Source organism: Rhincodon typus, chromosome 20, assembly GCF_021869965.1.
Source record: "Rhincodon typus isolate 14 chromosome 20, sRhiTyp1.1, whole genome shotgun sequence".
Classification (NCBI taxonomy): Eukaryota; Metazoa; Chordata; class Chondrichthyes; order Orectolobiformes; family Rhincodontidae; genus Rhincodon; species Rhincodon typus.
Window position 1 is genome coordinate 1,515,195 of NC_063351.1, and position 10,694 is coordinate 1,525,888.

A 10,694-nucleotide genomic window follows, 5' to 3' on the forward strand; every position below is an offset into this window, starting at 1 on the left:
CAGTGTGGAAACAGACCCTTCGGCCCAACAAGTCCACACCCACACACAGAGCATCCCACCCAGACCCATACCCCTATAACCCACCTAATCTACACACCCCTGAACACTACAAGCAATTTAGCATAGCCAATCCAACTAGCCTGCGCTTCTTTGGACTGTGGGAGGAAACCAGAGCACCCGGAGGAAATCCACGCAGACACAGGGAGAACGTGCAAACTCCACACACAGTTGCCCGAGGGTGGAATTGAACCCAGGTCCCTGGTGTTGTGAGCCACCATGCCACCCCTATGACAATGCAAACAGAACAGACTTCATGGCCGCCCTGGAGACTACATTAAAAGACAACAAACTCACGCACGAAACACAACAAACCATCTGACAAACTATAATCCCCACGCTACACAGATTATATGAGGGATCTGATTGCTCTGGAGACGATGCAAAGAAGATTTACCAGGATGTTGCCCGGGCCAGAGAGTTTCAGTTATGAAGAAAGATTGGACAGACTGGAGTTGTTTTCCTTAGAGCTGAGGAGATTGAGAGAGAACGTATAAAATTATGAGATACATAGACAGTGTTGAAAGGAAGATAGGAACAAAAACAAAGTTACTGGAAAAGCTCAGCACGTCTAGCAGCATCTGTGAAGGAAAAAACAGTTAATGTTTCGGGTCCAGTGACCCTTCCTCAGAACTTGAAAGGAAGATACTTTTCTCTTTGGTGGAGGGATCACTAACCAGGGGCGTAGATTTAAAGTATGAGGCAGAAGGTTTAGAGGAGAGATGAGGAAAAATCTTTTCACCCAGAGCATTGTGGGGACCTGGAAATCACTGCCTGTAAGGTTGGTAAGAGGCAGAAACCCTCATAATATTTAATGAGTATTTAGATGTGCACTTGCAATGCCAAGGCAAACAAGGCTATGGGTCAAGTGCTGGAAAATGGGATTATAATAGTAAGGTAGTTGTTTGTCACCAGTGCATATGCATTGGGCCAAATGGCCCTGTACTGCACTGCAGATTGCTATGACTCTAGGAACAACAGAAAGTTTGCGGAATGCGTTGACCCTCACTGCCCAGAAGCTGAAGCAGTGCAGTGAATCATGTGAACATCTGGCTGTCTGCATTGACATATTGGCCGCTACCAGGGAAAGCCAGGTCTAGAACCCCCAGGATCTAGGACAGGTGAAACGCCTAAATTCCATTGTCCCCCACCTCCTCATTGGTCCTCCAGGCTGAAGGCATAGTGATACTGGGGAAGGGAACCTTAACCCCAGTTCAGGTGGCCCATCTTCACAGGGACACGGGGCAGAGTCAGGAAGCAGCTATCTGGGAAGAAATCACACGGGTCCTTAGGCTGTTTTCACCATGGAAGTGACTGGACCTCCACCTCCACGTTGCTTGCCCCCCTTTGACCCTTGGAATTCAAGCAGAGGAGAGTTAACTTGCCTCTGGCAAGAACAGCCTTTGCATGTCTGGCTCATCTAGATAAATGCCCCTGGGGCCCCCCTGTTAAGCCTCCAGAGCCAATAGCAATTACATCAGAGCAAGCTCCCTCCAGCCCAGCTGCGGAACCAGGGAGTGTACTTCTACGTAGTGAGAGGGAAAGAATGATGAAACATATTTTAGGTCACTTTGGTGGCACTGGAGGCTATCTTGTTATTTGAATCCTGTACATGAAGATTGTTGACCTTAATTTTCATGCAAATGCTTTTTAGTCTCTCTGTCTAGGTATTCAATGCATTGTCACACCGCCTGAGTGGGTGAAGAATTGGCAGATGGAGCATAATGAGGGAAAATGTGAACTTACCCACTTTGGCAGGAAGAACAGAACAGCAGAATGTTATTTCAAAGGAGAGAGTCTGCAGAACTCAGTGGAAACAAGGGCAAAAACAAAGGACAGTTTGGAAAATCAGAAAAATGGTAGGCAGAGAATTCAAAGGCAAGAATCAAACAGGGGCACAGTGTAAGATAAATGCAAATCAGACAAAAACATGAAAAAGTCAAGCCTGAAAGCCTTGTTTCTTAATACATGGAGCATTCACAGTAAAGTGGATGAATTAGTTGTGTAAGTGTATATATATACACTTGATATAATTGCGACTACAGTGACATGGCATTGGGGTGATTAGATATCAATTACAATAGTACAGCACAGGAATAGGGCCTTCAGCCCACCATGTCTCTGGAGACCATGATGCTATTCTAAACTAATCCCACCTGCCTGCACATGGTCCATGTCCCTCTATTTCCTGCCTGTTCATGTGTGTGTCTAAATGCTTCTTAAATGTTGCTATTGTATCTGCTTCTATCACCTCCCTGGGCAGAGCATTCCAGGCACCTACTACCCTCTGTAGAAGACTTGCCTTGTGCATCTCCTTTAAACATTTCCCCTCTACCTTAAACTTATGCCTCTATTTGACATTTCCACCCTGGGAAGAAGACTCCAACTCTCCAGCCTTACCATGACTCTCACAATTTTACTTACTCCTATCAGGTCACCCCTCAGCCTCCAACACTCTAACAAAAAAAAATCCAAGTTTGTTTAACCAAAGATTGGAACTGACTACTCAATGGTGTTCCATATTTAGGCAGGACAGGCAAAAAGAAAAGCAAAGTGAGGTAACCTTTCTGGTTAAACAAAAAGACATTAAATTGGAAATTAGTGGCACAAGCAATAAAGGTAATAGAATAGAAACATAGAAGATAGGTGCAGGTGTAGGCCAATCAGCCCTTCGAGCCTGCACCACCATTCAATTTTATCATGGCTGATCATGCAATTTCAGAGGAGGAATTCCTGGAGTGTGTAGGAGGTGGTTTTCTGGATCAATAAGTTGAGGAACAAACTAGGGAACAGGCCATCCTGGACTGGGTATTGTGTAATGAGAAAGCAATAATTGGCAAGCTAATTGCACAAGGCCCCTTGGGGAAGATTGACCATAATATGATAGCATTCTTCTTTAAGTTGGAGAGTAATGTAGTTGATTCTGAGACTAGGGTCTTGAATAAATAAAGGAACCTATGATGCTATGAGCCACGAACTGGAAATGATAAATGGAGATTGTTACTTAAAAGGATGACAGTGGGCAGACAATGACAAACATGGAGGAACTGCAACAATTGTTTACTCCAGTCTGGCACAAAAATAAAATGAGAAAGGTGGCCTTACCATGGCTAACAATGAAAATTAGGGATAATATTACATTCCAGGAAGAGGCATACAAATTGACCAAAAAAGTAAAGAGCAGACCTGTGGATTGGGAGCAATTTAGATTTCAGAAAAGAAGGCAAAGGGATTGGTAAGAGAGAGAAAATAAAGTATGAGAATAAATATACAAGGAAGATACAAACTGCTTACAAAAGCTTCCACAGGTACATGAAGAGGAAAAGATTAGTTTAGACAAATGTTAGAAACAGGGGAAGTTCTAATATGGAACAGAAATGGCAGACCAATTAAATATACATTTTGATTGTCTTCATAAAGGAGGACACAAATAACATCCCAAAAATGGTGGAGAACACAGGGCCTAGTCAGAAGGAAGAACTGAAGGAATCAGTATTAGGAGCGAAATCATGTTGTAGAAGCTCATACGATTAAAGGCGGAATAAACCCCAGGGACTGATAATCTACATCGCAGAGTACTTAAGGAAGTGGCCTTATAAATGGTGGATGCATTGATGGTCATTTTTCAAGAATCAATGGGGTTTGGAACAATTCCTATGGACTGGAGAGTAGCGAATGTAATTTAAAAAGGATGTAAGAGAGAAAAAGGGAATTATAGATTAGTTACACTAACGCCAATGGTAGGGAAAATGCTGAGTCCATTATAAATGATTTAACAGCAGAACGCTTGGAAAATAGTGAAGGTATTGGACAGAGCATGGACTTATGAAAGGAAAAACATACTTGACAAATCTACTGGAACCTTTTGAGGATGTAACTAGTGGAGCTGATGAGGTGGAACCGGTGGATGTGGTTTACTTGAATTTTCAGAAGGCTTTTGATAAGGTTTCACATGAGAGGTTAGCATGTAAAATTAAAGCTTTTGGGATTGGGGATGGTATACAAGGAAACAGAACTAGATGGCAGACAGGAAACAAAGAGTAGGAATAAACGGGTCTTTCAGTGGCAGGCAGAGACTAGTGGAGTACCACTTGGACCCCAGCTATTTACAATATCTGCAAGATTGCAGATGACACGAGCAGGATTGGAGGGTGAGCCAGAGGCAGATGCAGCGATGCTTCAGTGGGATTTGGATAAATTGAATGACTGGACAAATGCATGGCAGGTATAGTATAATGTGGATAAATGTGAGGTTATTCACTTTGGTAACAATACAGGAAGGCAGATTATTATGTGAATGGTGATAGTCTAGGAAAGAGGCAGGTACAGAGACCTGGGGCCCTTGTAAACCAGTTGCTGATAGTAAGCATGCAAATACAGCAAGCAGTGAAGAAGGCAAGTGGTACGTTGGCTTTTATTGCGATAGTTTTCACATAGAAGAGCAGGGATGTCCTACTGCAACTGTACATAACCTTGATGAGACCACACCTGGAATATTGTTTGCAGTTTTGGTTTCCTTGTTTGAGGATGAATGTTCTCACTACAGAGGGAGTGCAACATAGATTTACCAGAATGATTGGACCTACCACATGCCAAAGATGAATTTAGAATAAATCTGCTTGCAATTCAGGTGCAACTCTGTCATTTGCTGTTGCTGTCTTTGCTAAATGAATTGCACCACAAATAAAAATCAAGCAGCAACTAAAGATACAGCAAAAACTGTGATGAATTAATAGCAGAAAAACTCCCTGAGCTCCATCCATCTCTATGATAATGTGGCATTGTGTAGGATGTCCCTGAGCACATCTTTAGGTTAAGCAAGCCTCAAGAATCTAAATCACTCCCTCCTACACCATATTTTTAGCCATGCATACAAATATTCTATTCTTCTATTACTAACATAAGGCACCGGGGGTTGTTGGTGGTGGGATTTCTCACACTAGTGCCTTTGAGGCCTGATTTTTTGTTTATTTCCTAGTGTCCTTTATTGTGATCACAAGACCTCATCTCTTTTATTGCTGATGTCACTGGTACTGATACGGACCATGGTCCCTGGTTGTTCTCCTTTCCCTTCAGAATATCCTGCAGGTGCTCAATAACATTCTTGACCCTGGCACAAGATGGACAACACACCATCCACGTGCACGTCTGCAGCCACAGAAACATATATCTGTTCCCCTTACTGTTGTTGTCCCCTTCCCCCTGTAGCTGGACGACTCCTGGTGTCACCAGACTTGGTTCTTGCTGCTTTCCCGAGAAACCATTTCTTTCAGCAGCATTCAAAACAGAATGATGACCCCAGGGGACTCTGTTTCGGGCTTTTAATATCTGGTAATCAGCCATTCCTTTTCTTTGGTGCAACTGGATAAGGAGACTTACCTTAGTGCTGTTTACTAAGGCATAATGATGAGCTCCTTGAGAAGCCTCCATGCTACACTGTGTCACACATAACATTCATTGTGAGATAAGGGCTCAGAGGTTCCTTCAATAGAACTGCATTATCTTTACTGTTCTTCACAGATTGTGTGTTCACAGATCTCATATGGAGAGCGTCATGGCTGATGTCTTTGTGGCCTTGGTGCTCCTCCAGAGACAACACAGGAGAGAGCAATTACTGTGTCATCAGCAAGTCCAGCAGATGGTACACAGGTTTCAGAATCGACTTAAGGATTTGGAGGAGATTGATGAGACCCCAGATCTACAGGCTTCTCTTTCATTTTCAGAGAGTTGATTAAAGACAGAAGAGGTGTTGAGCTGGACGATCATCTCCAAACTAGATCATCTGTTGGAGAAGGACTGAGTGGCAATCCCATTCTGGTGGGCATCAAGATCACAGCTACCCCAAATTTTTATTCCAGAGGCTTGTTTCAAAGATCAACTGGGGACCTGTGGTAGCATCTCCCAATCTTCAATGGTACTCAGAATCACAGAATTAGAACAGTGTAGAAGGGGGCCATTCAACCCATTGTGTCTGCACAGGCTCTGTTGCCTAGTGCTAAATCTTCTGCCTCTCCCCCATATCCCTGCACACCATTTGTATCCAAATAATCATCACCCAATGCCACCCTGAAAACCTCAATTGAACCTGCCTCTACCACATTTCCAGAAAGTGCATTCCACATTCTAACTACACACTGTGTAAAAATAAAAGTTCTCACATCACCTTTGCCTTTAAACCTGTGCTCTTTCATTATAGTTTATTTTACAAACTGGAACAGTTCACCCAATCTACACTGTCCAGCCCACTCATGGTTTTGAAAAACACCAAATCTCCTCTCACCTGTCTTCTCTCCAGGGGAACAGACCCAACTTCTTCAAACTATACTCAAAACTCATTTCTGAAACCATTCTCCAATGCATTCACATCTTCCCTATCATGTGGCACCCCTTAACTGTACACAACATTCCAGCTAAGGTCTAACAAGTATCTTGCAAAAGATCATCATCACTTCCTTGCTCTTGTACTCTATGCCCCTGCTAATAAAGCCGCGGAAACTGTATGTTTTAACTGATCTCTCCACATTCAATGATCTGTGCACTTATACACCCAGGTCCCTCTGCTCCTGCAGTCCCTTTAGAATCGTTTCCCCTGTGTTAGATTGATTTTCAACATTCTTCTGACCAAAGGGTATCACCTTTCACTTTTTTGCATTGAACCTCATCTACCACCAATCTGCCCACTCCATCAACTGAGTTAAAATGAGTTACTACGCGTGGTAATGGAAAAGCAACACAGAACAATGAAACTTACTGTTTCGGCTAACCTTTGAGACCCCTTATGCCACAAGCGCTCATGCTGTTCTGACTAGATTGGTATTTTCTTCTTATAGGGAGCTAGGAATCTGATGACACACAGCCCACCCCCAACCCCAACCCCAACCCCATCATTCTCAAGTCCCTTGGCACAATTGTCAGATTTTTCCTGTGATGAGACAAAGGATTGAGAATGGTAGAAATGAATGGAAGAGAAGTTACAGGGGAATGCAGCAGTATAGCAATGCACTGGAATACTACTAGATTAGTAATTCAGAGTCCCAGACTAATCCTCCAAGGAAAATAAAAGCAAAGTAGTGAGGATGCTGGGGATCTGAAATTAAACACAGAAAGTGCTGGAGAAAGAGTTATTTGGTTTGAAACATTAACTCTCTCTCTCCCCACAGATCTCTTTTGCTTCTCCAGCATCTTTTGTCTTTATTATTAAAGTTCTGAAGACATAGGTTCCAAACCCATCATGGCAGCTATTGGAACTTAAATACAGTGAAAGCAATCTGGATTGAAAGCTAGTCAGTTACAGTGATGGAGACCATAATTCCATCAATTATTGCAAAACCCATCTATTCGCTAATGTTTTCTAAAGGAAGAAAATTTGCAATTCTTATCCAGTCATGTCCTACAGACGACACCAGACTCACAGCAAACTAAATTGGCTCTTAATTGCCGTCTTCAAAGGTCAAGTGAGAAACTCAGGGAGGAATTTCCAGCAAAACCCACATCTCAAACAGCAAACAATGAGCAAAAGACATGATGAGATTAGGGTTAGGAAACAAAGGACAGTAATAATATTTGGAAGGATGATGGGTGTGGACCATTGAGCAGACCTGATGAATGCAACATGACAGTCTGAGTCAGCAAACTTGGTGAGATTTCTTGCATTTTTGCAGATCATTGATCATCTTCCTGCACTGTTTGGCATCTTGCTTCAGGGCACAGGACTGACCCAGATCACAATCTGTGCCCAGGCAAATCAGTTTGGTGGCAAGGCTTCCTTTTCCTGGTCCCTATGGAAAAGGACAATCTCCTCTCCACCATGCTAGCTATCAGCACTTTCAAATCCTTGTCCCAGAAACAATGAGTTCTTTGAATACCTTGTCCAGAAAAAAAGGCCAATGATTTAAAGTGTTGCTTTCAGTGTGCCTCCTGCTACCTGACTTGTACAGTTGTTCGGCAAGTTTAGTTGTTTAGACAGTCGAAGATGAAACAAAGTGGAGCTTTGCATGTTTTTATCTCACTTGGTGCTTTTCCAAAAAAAAAGCACGAATCTTACAGCAGCAAACAAGTACTTCTGAATGATAAGCTTTTTAAATATAACCCAATCTCAATATAACTATCTTCAAAACTTCAATTAAATCCTGATTGAGGTATATTAGCAATTGACCAGAAATATGATTAATTAATGGTGAAAAAAAAACCTTACTTAATACATGAGTAATTATAAAGACAAAATGGCTTCAAATTGTTAGTCGTGTCTGTGTGGGTTTCCTCCAGGTGCTCCAGTTTTCTCCCACAAGTCCAAAGATGTGTAAGCTGGGTGGATTGGCCATTCTAAATTGCCTGTAGTGTTCAGGAATGTGTAGATTAAGTGGGTTATGAGGGATGGGTCTGGGTGGGATGCTGTGAGGGGAGGTGTGGACTTCTTGGGCCAAAAAGGCCTGCTTCCACACTGTTGGGATTCTATGTTCTGTAAAAGTGGAATCTCAACCGTGCTAGCTCATTACAGTGAATGAAATTTATCTTGAGATGGTCTACCTACACAAAAAAAATTTACTATCTCAATAAAGTTATTCCCAAAAAATTCTCTGCACAACCTTTCAAGCAAGGATTGCAAAAGTCATGACTCCAATCTTTAGTTAAGTAACTTAATCCCCTGTTCATTTATTTTTTAAGCCACTAACCTCAGGTTAACATGAAGCTAACATTGAGTGTAATAAACTCCAAGCTTATTTGAATGATTCACTTTTGTTTACTAGTTTCAAGTTAAGCTTTAACTTTTCGACTAAGTTACATTCTGAACATAATGTTAACTAATATTACTCTTGATCATCTTCAACATTGACTCCCTCCATCATTAACACTCATTCACAGCAGTGTGCACCATCTCCCCAATTCTCTACAACTCACCAATCATTGGGCAACACCTTTCACACCCATGACCACTACCGTCTAGGAAAAGAGCAAGTTTCCCTCTGAGCCAGCACTGTACTTTGGTCAAAATCGTGCATTTCCCTCTCTAATGATATTATTGGTCTCCCCATTGCAGATAACTGTAGCATTTCAGTCACCCTTTTAAGGGCAAATACAGGTGGCCATTAACATTTGATCCAGCCAGTGACACCCATGTACCATGAGTGAATTTTGAAAGCGCTCTGAGAAAATTTCAAAAGCATACTTTATTTATTTGTTAAAAAACATGTATACATACACACAAATCACAGATGCAGTTCAGTTCTGTACAGTAGCATATCAAGGAAACAGAAACATTGGAGTTTGATTCTATCAAACAAACCAAAAGCATCTCTTCTTACTTGAAGAAGGCAAATAAGAAAACATGAAATAACAAGGTGTAGAGCTGGATGAACACAGCAGGCCAAGCAGCATCAGAGCAGCAGGAAAGCTGATGTTTCGGGTCTAGACCCTTCTTCAGAAATGGGGAGGGGAAGGGGATTCTGAAATAAATAGGGAGAGGCAGATAGAAGATGGATAAAAGAAGATGGGTGGAGAGGAGACAGGTCAATGAGGCAGGGGTGGAGGTGCACCTCCCAGTCACGAACCATTTCCCCCTCATCATAGAATCCCTACAATGTGGAAACAGGCCCTTCGGCCCAACAAGTCCACACCGAACCTCAGAGCATCCCACCCAGACCTATCCCCCTATAACCCACCTAATCAACAGCTCTCTGAACACTACAGGCAATTTAGCATAGCCAATCCACCTAACCTGCACATCTTTGGACTGTGGGAGGAAACCGGAGCACCTGGAGGAAACCCATACAGACACGGGGAGAATGTGCAAACTCCACACAGAGTCGCCCGAGGCTGGAATCGAACCTGGGTCCCCGGCGCTGTGAGGCAGCAGTGCCAACCACTGTGCCACCTACTCCTTGGACGACAGGTCCATCCTGGGCCTCCTGAAGTGTCACAACAATGCCACCCTAAGGTTGCAGGAACAGCATCTCACATTTCACCTGGGAACCCTGCAGCCCCATGGTATCAATGTGGACTTCACAAGCTTCAAAATCTCCCCTCCCCCGACCACATCCCAAAACCAGCCTAGCTTGTCCTCACCTCCCTAGCCAGTCCTTCCTCCCACCTATCCCCTCTTCCCACCTCAAGCCCCACCCCCATCTCCTACCCACTAACCTCATCCCACCCCCTTTACCTGTCCGTCCTCCCTGGACTGACCTATCCCCTCCCTAACCCCCCCAACCTACACTCACCTTTACTGGCTCTATCCCCGCCTCTTTGACTTTTCTGTCTCCTCTCCACCTATCTTCTCCTTTATCCATCCTCTATCCGCCTCCCCCTCTATTTATTTCAGAGCCTCCTTCCCCTCCCCCATTTCTGAAGCAGGGTCTAGACCCGAAACGTCAGCTTTCCTGCTCTTCTGATGCTGCTGTGTTCATCCAGCTCTACACCTTGTTATCTCAGATTCTCCAGCATCGGCAGTTCCTACTATCTCTGAAACAAATAAGAAAATATGCTCTATCTGTCGCCTAAACTAAAGACCAAGACCTGTAATCCACTCAGAACATACGAATGCGAAATAGATACGCCACACAATCGAAGTATTACTTGTTTGACCATAATCAGCTAGTCTAAGGCTAGCAGCTTCAATCTCAGCCTTAACTACTCGGAGCTGA